At 44.7% G+C, this 18,737-nt stretch overlaps 1 protein-coding gene across 3 annotated transcripts in view; it reads left to right on the top strand.

The window, feature by feature from the left end:
* Positions 1–18,737, top strand: part of LOC140426156 (phospholipid phosphatase-related protein type 5-like) — a 186,260-nt gene that overhangs the window by 66,958 nt on the left and 100,565 nt on the right. The window lies entirely within an intron of this gene.

The raw sequence follows: 18,737 nt of genomic DNA, 5'->3' as shown, positions 1-18,737 counted from the left end.
CGACCTCCCCCTCTGGGTCCCTCCCTGGCCTGATGGGCTGATGGGTCCTAAGGGTGTGGGGCGTGGCCATGCACATGCTCAGCTGCCTCGAGGTTCTGTTGACGCTGTTGCAGCAGCCACGTCCCCCGACTTCTGGCCGCCTGGCCTGCCAGCAACTCTGAGAGGGCGGCCTCCCCAGGATTCAAGATATCATCCATCCCATGTAATATCTGTCAGGAATTGGAGAGGGTGAGAGATTGACAACTAGCAGTGTCTTCCACCCCGGGACCCTCGATTCCCTCTTTATTCCCCAATCGCCCCCTCTTCACATCCCCTGCCATCAGACACACCCTGCCCAGGCACCCATGGCCACAGCGGGGGTTCCTGGTCACTGGACCCCAGACACTGTACCCCGGACACCCACACATAACATTACCTGGACCGGTGCTAGTCCTCACCCTGGTGTACTCCCCCACCCTCTGGTCACGAATTATCCCGAGTGCTGGGCCCAGTCCCTGGGTATTCGGATGTTGGCTGTTGCGATCGTGGTGTTGCTTCCTGCAATGTTCAGGCACAGTGTCCAGGCGTCACAGTCTGATTGGGATGCCGGGCAATAACACCCACATGCTACACGGCCCGCCAACCCACAGGAATCCACTTGGGATGTGTGAAATGCTCGCGTAACTATGATTGCCAATTCCCTATGAGTAATAGCCTTCAGCCACGCGGCCAGAGGCCTCCATGGTCAGTGGGAGTTATGGGTGGTGGTCAGTGGGACAGACAGGCAGGGGCTGAGGTTGCCCCCCATAATGGGTACACATGATCCATAGGATTGCATGGCAAACCCGCGGGCATTGAGACAACCACACCCCCACCCAGCCCAGGGGCTAACCCCACCCCCCCACCGTTGCAGCCCGCCTCCACCCTGACCAAGCTGTTCTCTCCCCCTCGCCCCCGCCCCGGACACTGGGACAACAAATCCAGTGTCCCCCAAGCTCATTGATCGGGAGCGAAGCTGGCTACTCATCTCCCCGGATCGCCACAGCAGCCATTCCGCCAGCGTCACATTTTGGGGGAGGCGGTCCCGTCGTGGTATTGTCACTGGACTAGCAATCCAGAGACCCAGATTCCAAAGAAACACACCGGTGGTGAAAACACATTTGAAACAAAGATAAAGTTATCACAAGGTAATAAAACAAAGCCAGCCTTTGCAATTGTGTGAACAAACCCCTTCCTGGTTGAGTCATACAACATAGAATTTACAGTGTAGAAGGAGGCCATTCGGCCCATCGAGTCTGCACCAGCCCTTGGAAAGAGCACTCTATTCAAGCCCACACCCCCTATCTCCATAACCCAGTAACCCCACTTAATCTATTTGGACACCAAGGGCAATTTAGCATGGCCAATCCACCTAACCCGCACATCTTTGGACTGTGGGAGGAAACCGGAGCACCCGGAGGAAACCCATGCAGACACAGGGTGAACGTACAGACTCCGCATAGACAGTGACCCAAGCCGGGAATTGAACCTGGGACCCTGGAGCTGTGAAGCAACTGTGCTAACCACAGTGCTATCATGCTGCCCCATTCATGGAACTCAGCCATTCATAATGTGGATTTTTGACAAAACAAATAAATTAACATTTAATGTCTGGTCATCTTTTTAGACTGCTGCTGTTGACATAGTTGCCAGATATTATTATAGGGCTCATTATTTATGAACCTGATGGATACTGAGTAAGTGGGTATGGAGGATGCATAGGGGCATGGAGGTGGCATGGGAGACAAGAGGGGACATGGAGGGGGAATTGGAGATGTGTGGAGGTGAAGGGAAGTGAGGGCTTTAAGGCTGAACAACCGTGAATTGAACGGAACCAAAGTCCCAAAGAGGCAGCAGCCCCGACTCCAGCCCACACCTTACACCTGGAGACCAAAGTGCCAGGTGAATGGGCTGACTTTAAGAAGTTGGGACTGCGACGGGAAATGGTCCAATTCATGGTTTCCAAACTAAAGACAAAAATTCAGCCTAATTTCCCAAACTGAAGTCAAAAATCCGGCCTAATATCCTAACTTATTTTTCTCCATTGTTCAAAAAGCCAATTAATACTTCCCACCTTTCATGTGATGAACACCAGCATCTTCACAGTGCAAGTTTTATAGCACAGCTGCACATGCTCACTCTAATAAATATTACTATTTAATAGCTATTTAATAATAGTGATCTGACTGCACACAATCATTCTGATGACTAAATTGCTGGATAGCTCCTCACTAAATTATAGTTAATTGTCAACTATCTCCAAAAAAACATTAGGCGGTAGAATTTAATTGTGTTTTTGATCAGGAGCAAGTGAAGAATCCATTTCGCAAGAGAGAGATCCATTTTGTATTAAGCCCCAGGCTAAAAAGCATGTAGAACTTTGTTCCCAGCTGCATCTTCACAACAAACCTGAGTCTCTGCGAAATATTGTTTATATTGTTATGACCAACCTCCTCGGTCATAGATTTGCATTTGTTTTTCGCAAGGATATAACTTCCAAATCAGAATGTATGTAACTATTTAAGCTGTGCGCAATGAAGAGCCAATCAAACGCAGTTTTCTTGAGTCGAAGTAAAATTTATTAACCACTAAACCTGAGAAAAATATTAAAAACTCATCAAGTAATTGGCCCTTGTGCAATCATTTGCGCTCACACGCGAACACACACAGACACGCACATACGCACACAGATCAGGAATAAGTGGAGTTAATTTTAAAAAGGTAGAAGAATATATAGTTAAATGTCCTATGATTGTCATCGAGGTGTAGATTTTTTAAAACCCTGCAGCCGATTTGGGTTAGCTGGTTTCTTGGATGTGCTCAGATGTAGAAGCTGTTGTAATTATGACAAGATCTCATTTTGTTGGTAAGTTTCTGGAAAAGTTGTCTTCGAGGACCACACAATACTCTTATTCCAAAACAGAGAGATGGCGAGAGAGACGCCTTCAGCCTGCTTCCTCTGTTGAAGACCTTCATGACACCCCCTTGTCATTGGCAATCTCTCTCTCAAGAGGCTGCACAGCTTTGCCTTAAAATACTTCACCCCTTGTGCAAGAGGCTTTGGGTGTATCCATCTGTGGCAGCCATTGTTTCAATATTCAGTACTTTGCGTTTTTAATGTTTCGTCTTCAGACAGTTCCGAGTTTCAATGGGTATCTGGATTACAGGAAATGTATCTCTCTTCACACTGCCCTGAGGATGATTTGTTTCTTTCTCACCTTCACTTTGGAACATGGCTTTGCAATTTTAGGCAGTTACTGAACCTCAGTTCAAGTTGCAAAATCTCCAGTCAGTTGAAAGTTGTAAAATCGTATTTTCAAGAAATAACGAAGCATAGCCTCATTCCAACATTGAATTCTGAATTTTCTCATGGTCTACACATACAGAGAGACAAATGTTGTCTGCAGTGTAACTGGAGTTTTACGTGAGAATGGATGTACTGGCACTGGAGGTGGTGCAGAGGAGATTCACTGGGTTGATTCCGGAATTGAGAGGATTGGCTTATGAGGAGAGACAGAGTAGACTGAGACTATACTCATTGGAATTTAGAAGAATGAGGGGGGATCTGATAGCAACATATAAAATTATGAAGGGAATAGTTAAGATAGAAGCAGGGAGGTTTTACCCACAGTCCAAAGATGTGCAGGTTAGGTGGATTGGCCATGCTAAATTGTCGCTAAATGTACAAAAGTTAGTTGGAGTTACGGGTGACACTGATTATAACATCATTAGGTGTGGAATAGTTTCAATGGTAATCTCAGTGGACTAATAATTCAGAGGCTCTTGGGAAATGGGTTCAAATTCCACCGCGGCAGCTGGTGGAATTTAAATGCAATTAATAAAAATCTGGAATCAAAAGCCAGCCTTATGGCGACCACAAAACCGTTATCGTTTGTCGGAAAAAACAATCAGGTTCTCTAATGCCCTTCCGGGAAGGAAATCTGCCATCCTTAATTGGTCTGGCCTACTTGTCTCTCCAGCCCCATAATAATATGGTTGACTTTTAACTGCACTCTGGTCTGGCCTAGCAAGCCATTCAGTTCAAAGGTAATTAGGGATGGGCAATAAATGCTGGCTTTTCAGGTACTGTCAAACTTAAACTGGAGGAGAGTTAACTGCTGTGAATTGAAAAAGGATCTCTCCCAGGAAGCAAAAATTGGAAGGCAAAACAGTAATAAAACAATGGGACAAGGTCCAAAGTGAAATGGTTCAGATACTGAATAGATAAATTCCTCTGAGAGGGAAAGAAAGTGCATTGAAAGCTGAGTATCTTTGATAACTAAAGATACAAAGGTTGTAAATAAAAAGGATGTTGATGACAATGACACATTGGAGTTGGTTCTCGAGTTGGCTGAATATACAAACATAAGAACATCAGTGCTAGGGGCTGCAATCAGCCAATTGGCCCCTTGAGCTTGCCCCGCCGTTCGATACAATAATGGCTAATGTTTTACATCAACTCCACCTCCCCGCACCATCCTCATGTCCCTCAGATTCCTTAGTACGCAAAATCTATCGAACTCTGTCATGAATATACTCAATGATTGCACATCCTCGGCTCACTGAGGTAGAGAATTCCAAAGATTCACAAATACAGAAAAGACCCAAACAAAAGGAATGTGGAAGAATCGACCACATTAGTGACTAATATTGGAGGGAATATAATAGAAACACCGAGAGCGGAATTTTCCAGCTGTTCCTGCTGGTGGGTCATCTGGTCTGGCCAATGGTGGAGCCCCGCCATGGGATCCCCAGTGGCAGAGGGTGGTAATAACGGGAAACCCTCTTGATAGCGGTGGGACTGGAAGAGGCCGTCGCCAGCCAATGGCAGGCTACCTCTGTCACCGCAAAACACATCATGGGGGCATGGAAAATCCCACCCATATTAGGAAAAGGTTCTTAAATGGAAAAGCAGGGCTAATTATAGATCAAGAGGTGGATCATCTTGTGGATGCAGATAGCAGGCTAAGATACACCAGTAGTACTTCATGTATGTCTGAGGAAGAGATGCTGCTGATGTAGCAGTAACAGATGGTGCAGTAGGAAAATTGGGGGAGCTTTTGAGCCCACATTAGCCAACAACGTAAACAGCGACACGGCCCAAAATCTCGCGAGAGTCAGGAAACGAGATTCTCACCGGCAAGATCTGGTTTTCCAATTTTTCATGCCCCTTGCCCATGTCGAACGAGGATCCCACCCAGACCCTCATTGCAATAAATTTAAATATCATTATTGGGCTTCCTCACAATATGTTGGGCGGCACAGTAGCACAGTGGTTAGCACTGTTTCTTCACAGCTCCAGGGTCCCAGGTTTGATTCCCAGCTTGGGTCACTGTCTGTGCAGAGTCTGCACGTTCTCTCCGTGTCTGTATGGGTTTCCTCCGGGTGCTCCAGTTTCCCCCCACAGTCCAAAGATGTGCAGGTTAGGTGGTTTGGCCATGATAAATTGCCCCTTAGTGTCCAAAAACAGGTTAGATGGGTTACTAGGTTACTGGCATAGGGTGAAGATGTGGGCTTACGTACGGTGCTCTTTCCAAGGGCTGGTGCAGACTTGACGGGCTGAATGGCCTCCTTCTGCACAGTTCTATGATTCTATGTTCCTCTCTCACTGAATTTTCATACCTCACCGACATGACATCATGTCAGCAAGATTCACAGCAGGTTTTTAAAAACTTGAAGCAGTTGAGGGGAATCTACCGGGGGTGCAAAAGTTGTTATAGACCCCGAGGGGAGAGGGCTGTCACCCTGGCACTGCCAGGGAGGCTGTGCAGAGGCGGGCCCTCTGGGGAACCCGATTGGGGGAGGTTTGTTTTATAATCTTTATTGTCACAAGTAGGCTTACATTAACACTGCAATGAAGTTACTGTGAAAAGCCCCGGTCGCCACATTCTGGCGCCTATTCGGGTACACAGAGGGAGAATTCAGAATGTCCAATTCACCTAATAATATGCCTTTCGGGACTTGGGGGACGAAACCGGAGCACCCGGAGGAAACCCACGCAGACACGAGGAGACTCCGCACAGACAGTGACCCAAGCCGGAAATCGAACCTGGCGCTGTGAAGCAACAATGCTAACCACTGTGCTACCGTACCGTCCCCCTTATGTTTGGTGGGGGCAGTTGCCCCGATGCCTGTGTGGGTTGGGGGGGGGGGCCACCGTGATGTTTGTGGGGCGACTGTTCCCCGATGCCTGTATGGTAGTGGGGCGTGGTGGGGCGCACCAATGATTGTGTGGTGTGGTAGGAGTGCCCCAATGCAAGTGTGGTGGTGGTGGGGGGGGGGGGGGGGGGTGTGGCGGGATTGCCTAAGTGCCTTTGTAGTTGGGAGCGTAGGGCCAATACTTGTGGCGGGTGGGGGGGATTAGCTTTTTAGCGCACATTGAGCTATCCTTCAAAGATGGTACATCACTTTCCGTGGAGCCCGCTCTATCAGGCCCCATCCTTTCAGTGTGATTGTGGAAACCAAGTCCCCAGTTTCCCAGTACTTAGAGTGGCAGAGAATTTGGAGAGAAAACTCACCTGTGCAGCCGGTTTTCTCGCTGAAACCAATACTCTGACAAATTATGGGAAGATTCCACCCAGTGGTCTGCATAACAATCGATAAAAGAGATGCACTTAAAAGCGTTACAATTCTGAAAGTTGCAAAGTCACCCTGTCTGGATTGGATACATACTCAGTTACTGAGAAGTGAAGGCAAAAATTGCCAAGATTCTAGCCATAATTTTCCAATTCTTTTTGATACAGAAGATTTCAAGTGTTCCACCCCTGATTAAAGGCCGGGTGAGAGGTAAATCCAACACCTCTAGAGCAGGCAGCCAAATGTCAGTGTTTGGAAACAATAATCCAAGAAAAAATTAACTGGCATGAGGAAGAAATGAAAGTCAGCCAGGATTGGTTAAAGGCACACCCTCTTGTGACAAACTTGATTGAGTTCTCTGACGAAGTAACAAAAAGGTGTTTGACAACGTACTACATAACAGTACCACAACAAACAAAAGTGTTGTAAGGACAGGATGCAGAGGGTGGAGATGAATGCTTGTTTTTCGGACTGGAGGGAGTGCCTGGTTTGAGGATCGCTGCCTTTTTGGATACATGATCTGGACTAATGTAACAGACTTCAAAGATGGGCAGGCAGATGAAATGTGATGCATAGCAATGATCTTTTTAGGAACAGAATGACCTGGGGTGTATGCGCACCAATATTTGAATGGGGAAGCCCAAATCGAACAGCCATTTTAGAAATATGTGGAATCCTTCATTTTGTTAATAGAGGAACCGAATACAAAAGCAAGCCTTTTAAAAATATTGGTTAGGCCTCAGCTGGAGTATCGTGTTAAATGCTGGGCACTACACTTTAGATAGGATGGCAAGGCCTTGGAAAGGGTGCAGAAGAGATTTACTGCAATGGTACTTGGGGTGAGGGACTTCACTTATGTGGATGGACTGGAGAATCTGGGAGCTCGTCTCCTTGGAGCAAAGAAGAGATTTGATCGAGCTGTTCAAAATCATGAATGGTTTTGATGGAATAAGTAAGGGCAAACTACATCCAGCGGAAAGAGGGTTGATAGCCAGGGTCAGAGATTTAAGGTGATTGGCAAAACAGCTAGAAGCAACAGGAGGAAAAGATTTTTTACACAGTCAATTGTGGATTCGAATGCATCAGCTAGGAAGGTTGGTGGAAGCAGATTGAATTGCAATGTTCAAGAGAGAATAGCATGAATACTTGAAACGTATTATGGGGCTGCAGGGAAAGAGATTGGGCCGCTGAACTAAAAAGTCAGTATAGGCAAGGCAGGCCTTCTGTGCTGCACCATTCTATGATCTTAAGCCTTCCACAGCTTTGTAATAATAAATTGCCATCACTGTGTTATCAACATAGATCCAGGCCATGACTGTTGCATCTATTCATGTCAACATAGAGAATGATTCTTGTCATTATCTTGTACGAATCATTTGGAAAATCACTGATACTTTCAAAAAGCGAGAATGGTTTATCATATCTAATTTACATAAACTGTCAGCTTCAAAATTTACTCCCTGTCACCAGTTTGAGAAATCAGCCCCGGGCAGAAAATAAGGAGCATCTGCCTTCAGTGTCATGAAGTTTGTGATTGGCGGGCAATGTTCCCTTTAAAATCCAGTTGTTGCACACAGCCTTTTTCTTTCAGCATGTGATCCCCTTAAATTAAGGCACATGAGTTACACTGTTTAGACTGTTACTATCCCAGTCTATTTTAAGATCTTCCCTATGCAAAAGCGACAAGAGCTCTATTGCATTTAACAAGGCTTTCGACATTGCACAGGTTTACCACTTAGAAACTAATGGATCTGGCATCTTAAGTGACTGGACAGCGATGTGATCTGAAGACCAATGCCATGCTTCAGCAGCTAACAAGGCCAAGGAATACTTTTATCTTATAATGTAGACCCTTAACATTCAGTTCAATTCAAGATAAGTACTCAGACTCAGAAACCTCAGGCCAGGATTGAAATATAAAGAAAACAATTTGAAGGAATTTGTCCGCAATGCATGTTGCCCACCTTCAGAAACGAAAAAACATTAATGCACTGCCAAGTGAGAGCATTCTCTATCATTTGATCCATTAAGATGCTCATACCCTGAGGTGACAGCAACAAACTATAATGTATTTAAAGTGCTTGGCTGATGTATGAAGCCTAGAAGCTGCCTGCCATTTGAATGAATGTGTGCGATGCACTGGAGATATTCAACAGTCTTATAAATGTTCACTTGGGCACCGCAGTTTACATTCTGTACCAACTGATCAAACCAACATTATGACATTGATTTATCTAGCTGCCTTCTTGACATGGAGACACTTCAAGCAAAGAATTTTTGGTTCAGTTGCTTGACCAAGAAATGTCTCCAAGGTGACAATTGTTAAGTGTGGGAGCTTGGCACACTAACAGCAGTGGATCAGAAGGTTACCTATTCAACCTCCTACACAAGCACCTGGACATGTAACCTAGACTGGCACTTCTGTGCCAGAAGAGAATCCTGGCAAGGCATCAGTGCCATCCTTTGAGACAATAAACTCCCTTCATTTTATAATATCAGCTGGATATTAAAGTTTGCATGGTGCCATTTAGCTAATACTTATCTTTCAACCAATATCACCACATAACACAAACTGAATATTAATTTAACTGCTTGCTTGAGGCTGGTGTTTCAGCATACATAAAAACAATTTCAACCCCCCCCCCCCCCCCCCCCCCCACTAACCCCCCCAAAACATAATACTGAAAAGTGATTTGAATGATTTGAATGATGAAGTATGGCACGATATAAATGCAAGTTTTTATTTCTGGGATTTTAAAAAATTCACCCATGGGATGTGGATGTTGTTAAGAAGACTAGCATTCAATGTTCATCCTTTAATTACCTTCGATCCAGGCAGTCCATGTGTTGAAAGTACTTCTAGGCAAGGAGTTCCAGGATTTTTACCCAGCAACTCTGAAGGAACGGTGATATATTTCCAAGACGGAATGATGACTGACATGGATGGGAACTTGGAGATGGCAATGTTCCCATGCATCTGCTGCTATTATATTTCCTGGCTGTAGGGATTGCAGGTTTAGCTGCTGCAGTTAATCAAGCCTTGCCAAGTTGTTGCAGTGTATCTTGTAAACGGTAAACTAGCAGCCACTGTTTGTCAATGGTAGAAGGAGCAAATATTTAAGACATTGGATGGGAGTGCCTTGGGTGGTCTTGGATGGTGTCAAGCTTTTTGAGTTGAGTTGCCCTCATCCAGTGGCAAGTGGCAGCATTCCATCACATTCCTGACTTATGCCTTGAAGATAGTGAAATACTTTGGGGAGTTAGGAGGTGGGTCATACATTGCAGAATACCTAGTCTCTGCCACATTATTTATGTGGCTGGTCCTCAGTTTCTGGTCAATATTGACCCCTCCAGATATTGTTATTAGAGGAGTCAGTGATGGGAATATCGTTGAATATCAAGAGGGATTCTCTCTTCGTGGAGTTGTTCATTGCCTGGCACTTCTGTGGCATGACTTTTATTTGTCACTTATCAGCCCAAGTCTGAATCTTTTTTTCAGCTGTTCGTGCATCAGGCACCCAATTCTTCATTATCTGAGGAGCTGCAGATGAACATCATGTCATCATCAGCGAACATCCCCACCTCTGGCCTTATGCTGGAGGGAAGGACATTGATGAAGCAGCTGAAGATGGTTGTGTGTAAGACACTACATGGAGGAATTCCTGCAGTTATGTCTTGGGGATTAAATGATCAGTGTCCGACAGCCACCACCATGCTCCTTTGTGCTGGATCTGACTCCACCCATTGGAGTATTTTCTCCTCGATTCACTTGGTCTTGAATTTCACTAGGGCTCCTTAATGCCACACTCAGTTCAGTGCTACCTTGATCAAAGGGTGATCACCCTACATAGAACATAGAACATTACAGCGCAGTACAGGCCCTTCAGCCCTCGATGTTGCGCCGACCTGTGAAACCACTCTAAAGCCCATCTACACTATTCCCTTATCGTCCATATGTCTATCCAATGGACATTTGAATGCCCTTAGTGTTGGCGAGTCCATGACTGTTGCAGGCAGGGCATTCCATGCCCTTCCTACTCTCTGAGTAAAGAACCTACCTCTGACATCTGTCCTATATCTATCTCCCCTCAATTTCAAGCTATGTCCCCTCATGCTAGCCAGCACCATCCGAGGAAAAAGGCTCTCACTGTCCACCCTATCTAATCCTCTGATCATCTTGTATGCCTCTATTAAGTCACCTCTTAACCTTCTTCTCTCTAACGAAAACAGCCTCAAGTCCCTCAGCCTTTCCTCACAAGATCTTCCCTCCATACCAGGCAACATTCTGGTAAATCTCCTCTGCACCCTTTCCAATGCTTCCACACCCTTCCTATAATGTGGCGACCAGAACTGCACTCAATACTCCAAATGCAGCCGCACCAGAGTTTTGTACAGCTGCAACATGACCTCATGGCTCCGAAACTCAATCCCTCTACCAATAAAAGCTAACACACCGTATGCCTTCTTAACAACCCTCTCAACCTGGGTGGCAACTTTCAGGGATCTATGTACATGGACATCAAGATCTCTCTGCTCATCCACACTGCCAAGAATCTTACCATTAGCCGAGTACTCTGTCTTCCTGTTATTCCTTCCAAAATGAATCACCTCACACTTTTCTGCATTAAACTCCATTTGCCACCTCTCAGCCCAGCGCTGCAGCTTATCGATGTCCCTCTGTAACTTGTAACATCCTTCCGGACTGTCCACAACTCCACTGACTTTAGTGTCATCTGCAAATTTACTCATCCATCCTTCTACATCCTCCTCCAGGTCATTTATAAAAATGACAAACAGCAGTGGCCCCAAAACAGATCCTTGTGGTACACCACTAGTAACTGGACTCCAGTCTGAACATTTCCCATCAACCACCACCCTTCACTCCATATCTGGAATTTAGCTTGTTTGTCCATGTTTGATACAAGGCTGTAATGAGGCCTGGAGCCAAGTGATCCTGTCAGAAACCAAAGTGAGTGTTGTTGAACAGATTTTTGGTGAGCAAATGCACCCTTGTCAATGATAACTTCTATAACTTCCATTACTGATGGGGAAGTAACTGGTTGGATTGAATTTGCCTTGTTTTTTGTGGATAGAACATACCTGAGCAATTTCACTCTGTCAGGTCGATGCCAGTGTTGTAGCTGTACTGGAACACCTTGGTATCTGATCTAGCATTAATTGTCGTTTGCAGAAAAAAATCCCAAACTTCTACCACCCTTTGGATGATGGAAGTGCCTCCTAATTTCAACACTACTGAAAGATCTAGCTCTAATTTATAATAATAATCTTTATTAGTGTCACAAATAGGCTTACATTAACACTGCAATGAAGTTACTGTGAAAATCCTAGTTATAGACTCCCCAACTAGCAGAAATAGTTTCCCTTTAATCAGCCTATCTCAAACTACCTTGAAAGGATTGGATCAAATCACCCCTGAATCTTTTAAATTTCAGGGATTATTTGTTTAATCTCCCCTCAGAGTTTATTCGTCATGTATCATCCAAATATCATTCTAATAGATCTATATTGCACTCCCTTTGAGACCAATATGTCCTTCCTAAGGTGTGGCGCCCAGAACTGCTCACAATTCTCTAAGTGCAGTCTGATCAGGGTTTTGTGGAGCTGAAGAGGACTTCTACCTCCTTGTATTCTATTCCTCTAGGTATAATGTTCTGGATTCCATTTGCATTTAAAAAAATTAGTTCTGTGCTTGTTCATGACATATAATTGACCTGTGTAGTATTTCATTGTTCAATTGTTTGGTGCTTGATTCTTTGTTATTAACTGTTTTCTGTGTGTTCGGCAAGCCTGGGTGTGGTGACAGAAACTTAACTAAAAGCAAGAAGTTGTAAGCATGAGAGCAAACTTTTTATAATCATTGCAAATAAAACTCCTGTTTAGATATTTCTGTATAAAGCACAAGAACCTGTGCATCTTGACCCTACTGCTGGATTCTGCTCTGAATGTATCCTATTTCGCCCAATGATAGAACCACAAAATATGATGAATGCTGCAGAAGTATGACAGGATTTGTTAAATGTATATTTATGTTTTGGGACTGTAAAGACTTTCTATTAGTACATTTAAACCCTGAAAATCACTCCTGCTTGTTGATGAGAGAGCAAGAAGTTTGAGAATGCAAAAAAGTAGATGGTCGTTAATATTTTATCCTCAAGCAGCGCTCAATCACAGTTTTTCCTAACATTCATGCAGTGCTGACTATGGTCCGAGCAAAACTCTCTCTCCCTGCTTTGTTACTTTTTCATTTATTTATTCTTTCATGGAATGTGGGTGGCTAGCCATTTCTTGCTCAGGCTTAATTGCGCTTGAGAGGTGGTGGTGAGTCACCTTCTTGCACCCCTGCTGGCCATGTGGTATAGTTCCTGAGTCCTTTGACTCAGCGACAGTGAAGGAACAGTGATATATTTCCAAGTCATAATGGTGTGTGGCTTGGAGGGGAACTTATAGTTGGCGGTGTTCCCATTCGTCTGCTGCTCTTGTCCGCCAACATGGTCGAGTTTATGGATTTGGAAGGTGCTGCCAAAGGAGCTTTGTTAAGTTGCTGTTGTGCATCCTGTAGATGGTACACACTATTACCATGTGCATCAGTGGAATGTTGAATGTGGTGGATGGTGTGTCAGTGAAGCAAGCTGCTTTGTCCTGACATTATTCTATTTCCTTCTATTCCCATCCTTCTTCTCTGTGCAGCAGCTTCCCAAACACTATCACAGAAAACCAAATAAGATTGATGGACACAAACTGAGAGATTTACACTGGCACAGAGAGCACAAGAGTGAGGCGGCAAAATCAAGGAGCAAAAACAAACAGCAAGTACTTGACTGAGAGAGGGAGGAATGAGACAGAAAATAATGCATGGAGCTCTCGAGAGGGGGGTCACGAGCTACAAATGAAGACAGTCAGAATGGTACACATGCACTAACTGCACACACATGTGTTACGATCCCAGTTGATATTATAATTGGATGGGAAGTCCCCAGAATGGAACCCTGACTCAAAAGACCGTAACTTTTATTTTGTTTTTATAAAATGAAGAGGAACAGATCACAGGACCACCAATTAGATCAAACATCAAGAAAAAAACATTTGTTAAACATGAAAAGTTGGATTATTATACAATACTCCTTTACTGCCCCTCCCCAACCCTTAGTTTAACGAGTACACACAGATTGAAAGATTACAAATTATATTTTCCAATACAATGGCCACATTAACACAAAAAGTCCTTTTTAAGCTCACAAGATGACTGTGGTCAAATACATGCATGCCATCCTGAACCCAAGTTAGTGTCTGTGGATTTCTCCTCAGAATTCCTCCAGAAGGGCGGCACGGTGACTCAGTGGTTAGCACTGCTGCCTCACAGTGCCAGGGACCTGGGTTCAATTCGGTCTTGGGTCACTGTCTGTGTGAAGTTTGTACATTCTCCCCATGTCTGCATTTGTTTCCTTTGGGTGCACCGGTTTCGCCCCACAGTCTAAAGGTGTGCAGGTTAGGTGGATTGACCATGCTAAATTGACCCTTAGTATCCAGGGATGTACAGGTTAAGTTACGGGATTGTGGGTATAGGGTGGAGTGGATCGGTGCAGACTCGATGGGCCGAATGATCTCCTTTTGCACTGTAGAGATTCCATGAGATGGGAGTTTTTAAACTCCACTCCCATAAACACACTTTACAATCTTTTCTAATATTGAGAGGAATTCCTTAGTAGTTTGCAATCGGAAATCCAGTCCATAATTTACAAATTACACTTTTAAATAAGATGTGGAGATGCCGGCGTTGGACTAGGGTGGGCACAGTAAGTAGTCTTACAACACCAGGTTAAAGTCCAACAAGTTTGTTTCAAATCACTAGCTTTCAGAGGGCAGCCTCACCTGATGAAGGAGCTGCACTCCGAAAGCTAGTGATTTGAAACAAACCTGTTGGACTTTAACCTGGTGTTGTAAGACTTCTTACTTTTAAATAAAGCTTTACTTTTAACAGTGAATCTAGTCTAGGATTTTACACCTATTCCCTTAGGATTGCCTTTTCTTGCCTTATGTGCAAACTGCTCACAATTGCTTTAACTCTTGATTCCTAGACTGTATTAAAATGACATCAAACATTTCATATCGGAGGTGATGGCATAGTGGTATTGTCGCGAGACTAGTAAACCAGAGACCCAGAATAATGCTTTGGGGACCTAGGTTCAAATCCTGCCACTGCAGATGGTGAAATTTGAATTCAATAAAAAAAATCTGGAGTTAATAAAGTCTAATGATAGCCATGAAACCATTGTCGATTGTTGTAAAAACCTATCTGGTTGAAAATGAAATGAAATGAAATGAAATTGCTTATTGTCACAAGTAGGCTTCAAATGAAGTTACTGTGAAAAGCCCCTAGTTGCCACATTCCAGTTCACTAATATCCTTCAGAGAAATGAAGGAAATATGTGGTCTGGCCTACACTTGTCACAAGTAGGCTTCAAATGAAGTTACTGTGAAAAGCCCCTAGTCGCCACATTCCAGTTCACTAATATCCTTCAGAGAAATGAAGGAAATATGTGGTCTGGCCTACACTTCATTACCTGACAAATCGTTGAGTTATCTTCCAGAGGAATAACGAACTGACCTGAAAGAGTTATTGATATCACATGGGCAAGTTTGTGGAGATAAATTGGGAAGTACTAAAATGGCTATACATGATGTGGATGTGGGAAATGCTGTTCCAATCAAACAACATCCATATAGGCTTAACTCTTTAAAATTGGCACAGGCTAACAAAGAGATAGAGACTATGCTTTAAAATGGCATAATTGAAGTGGGTTGCAGCCAATGGAGCTCACCCATAGTGATGGTGCCTAAACCAGACGGTACCCAACGGTTGTGTGTGCACTATAGAAAGGTTAATGCAGTTACAAGAACGGACTCTTATCCTATCCCACGTTTGGAGGATCACATTGAGAAAATGGGACAGTTCACTTTTATTTCCAAATTGGATTTACTTAAAGGTTACTGGTAGGTACCTTTATCCGAAAGGGCGAAGGAGATTTCAGATTTTGTGACTCCAGATGGTACATACCAATTCAAAGTTATGCCATTTGGCATGAAAAATGCCCCAGCCACATTTCAACGGTTAACTAACAAAGTTGCTTCAAGATTACCCAATTGTGCGGTCTACATCGACGATCTGGTAATTTTCAGCCAGACATGGAAAGACTATTTAAAACATCTGATGGAGTTATTCGATTGACTTCAGGAGGCGGGTTTGGTGATAAACCTAGCCAAAAGTGAATTTAGAAAAGTCCAAATACTTCCCTTGAGGAGTTTTCGATACCCTCGAAACAAAGGGAAATAATGCGATTTCTTGGCACGAATGGATTTGATCGAACATTTGTGCAAAGGTTTTGGAGCGTGATTGCTCCACTGATGGACTTGCTGAAGAAATGTCGAAAATTTCAATGGACAGCATACTTTCGACAGGCATTTGACTGCCTGAAAACTGTGATAACCAATGCTACTGTGTTGGAGAATTGCAAGGGACTCTGTGATCAGGTTGAACTAAAGTATCGGACTTTAAAGAGAACTGCCGAGGCATAGAGAAATGGACAGTTCGTGCCGAGACCTTCTTTTTCAAAGAGACTGTCAATCATGAAGGATTTCAGTTGGAGGAAGAAGAACGAGAAAAAAAATGGACTATATTATTATACCAGTTTGCGTGTGTTGTTTTTTTGAAATGAACAAGTATATTTACTGTGTGCATTTCTTAAAGGATAGTGCAAAGGTGAAAAATGAAACCATCTTGAAGTTGATGGTTTAGTTTTTTTCTTGGGGGAGGTGTCATGTGAGAAAAATGACAGAAATGGCTGTTTAAGAAATGTACCTTTAAGAAATGGAGCTGCTCATGTTATTGGAGTGATGTCAGAGTGTGGGTGGAGCTGAGCTCTGTTTCTGCTTTTTAGTTGCAGTTTGAGAAAAAGCTTGAGTGTGTCTGTGTGTTTTAGTGAGCTGCATCTGGAGTTAAAACAAAGGGCTGTACTGTTGATCTCTGCCATCCAAACACTATCTCTGGATCATTTGGTGAATTCTGAAGAATTATAAATGTTTTCAGTAGTGACTGTAAACTCTGATGTGCTTATGTTTAATGATTTGTTCAGTCTTTTGGGTGAAAAAGGACAGCATACAGGTTACTTAGTGTTGTATTCTTTGGGAGGTGTATTTGAATTAATAGTTGCTAAGATATTCACTGTTTGTTTTTAAAAGGTTAACTTGAGTTCATAGAATAAACATTGTTTTGCTTTAAAAAGTACTTGTTCATTTCTGCTGTCCCATACCTGTAGAGTGAGCCGTGTGCTCCCCATACCACACTCTATTAAAAGTTGTGGGTCAGGTGAACTCCATGATACACTTTGGGATTCTCTAAACCCTGACCCATAACACTACCTCCACCTGATGTGCATAGTAACTGTGTGGTGCTCATCAGATAGTGCCCCAGAAACCTGTCCACTAATGTCGCCCATCACGGTGCGTGCTTCTGCACTGGTGGAAGGTGAGGATGACAGCTGTGACGCCTCGATGGTGGTCTCCTTGGAGTTCTCCGAGGTGGTCTATCGGGTGACGGAGGAGAAACGACACCAGATGGCCCGGCCCCATCAGATAGAGATCTTGCAAGACAATGGACACATGGTTAATGAGAGGGAAGGATAGTTTTGTCTGACATAAAGAACTCACTTGAGACAGGTCATATAGGTGGAAAGGGAAGTGGATCCTCACCTCTGCGGTGCAGGGCAACCTCGCGTCAGCGACTGCTGCCTCATTGGTCAACCCCAAGATCTCCAGGGCCAGTTCCTGATTGGGGGGTGAGGACTCAGATCTCTGGGACTCTCTACCCCCATCTTAGCCCTTTCCTGCTTATATGCCTATCTTCTCCTGCGGGGACAAAGAGGGAGTATTGTGAGCCGCACTCTAGATGGGTCAGGGGGGGTATGGAGCAGGTGGTATGTGCGGGCACTGTACCTGGACATGAAGGGGTTGTGTTGGTGGGTGCCAGGGTGTTCTGAAGAATGAGAACTAATTTTTAAAAATATATATTTTATTGAGGCATTTATATATTAACACAAAAAACATAATCTCAAATCAAATCAAGCCAACAGGGCTGCAAATAACAAATTCAACAAAAACCCCACCAACCCACCCCCACTTCCCAACTCCCCTGCCTCCCTATATTATCCCCGCCCCCTTCCACACACACACACACACACACTGCTGACATCTTAACTTTTCTCGAAGAAGTCGACAAACGACTGTCACCTCCGGGCAAACCCCTCCACAGAGCCCCTCAAGGTGACCTTTATTTTTTCTCGCCTGTGAAACTCTGCCAGGTCACTCACCCACACCCCCAGTTTCGGGAACCCCAAGTCCCTCCATTCTAATAAGATCCATCTCCAGGCTACCAGAGAGGCAAAGGCCAAGACATCAGCCTCTCTCGCCCCCTGGAGTCCCGGGTCTTCTGACACTCCAAAGATCGCCACCTCCGGACTCGGGACCACCTTCACCTTCAGTACCTCCAACATAACGTTGGCAACCCCCTGCCAGAATCCCTCAAGCTTCGGACATGCCCAAAACATGTGGACATGATTCGCATGCCCATCCTCACACCGCCATCACCTATCTTCCACCCTTCAAAAAACTTGCTCATCCTAGCCACAGTCATATACGCCATGTGGACCACCTTTCTAAGGAACAAGAATGAAGATCGATGTGGGGAAGGAGCGAGTTGTCAGCCAGTGGATTGGGGCGGTGGGGGGGGAGGGGGATTTCGGAGGTTGAGAGGTGGCAGGTGGAACTGATGCCAGCATAGAGAAGTGGTAACCTACCCTTGCAGCTCGGTGGAAGTCATTGGTCTTCTTCCGACATGGTACAGAGGTCCTCCTGGTCATGCTGCCTGAACTGACAGCTGCTGCCACTGCCTCTTAGGCGGGTATTGGTGAACCTGCCGCTGGTCCTCCGACACCCTCCGGGGAACAGGGTGTCCCGTCTCAAATCAACGGCGTCGAGAAGCTTGGGCAGGCCGGCATCCCCAAAGCGAGGAGCGGGTCTGCGCACTGCCGTGCTTGTGTGTTGACTGGGAGTGAGTGGTGATGGAAAGT

This window comes from Scyliorhinus torazame, chromosome 7 (genome assembly GCF_047496885.1).
Source record: "Scyliorhinus torazame isolate Kashiwa2021f chromosome 7, sScyTor2.1, whole genome shotgun sequence".
Lineage (NCBI taxonomy): Eukaryota > Metazoa > Chordata > Chondrichthyes > Carcharhiniformes > Scyliorhinidae > Scyliorhinus > Scyliorhinus torazame.
This window is presented reverse-complemented; position numbering and strand designations above follow the sequence as displayed.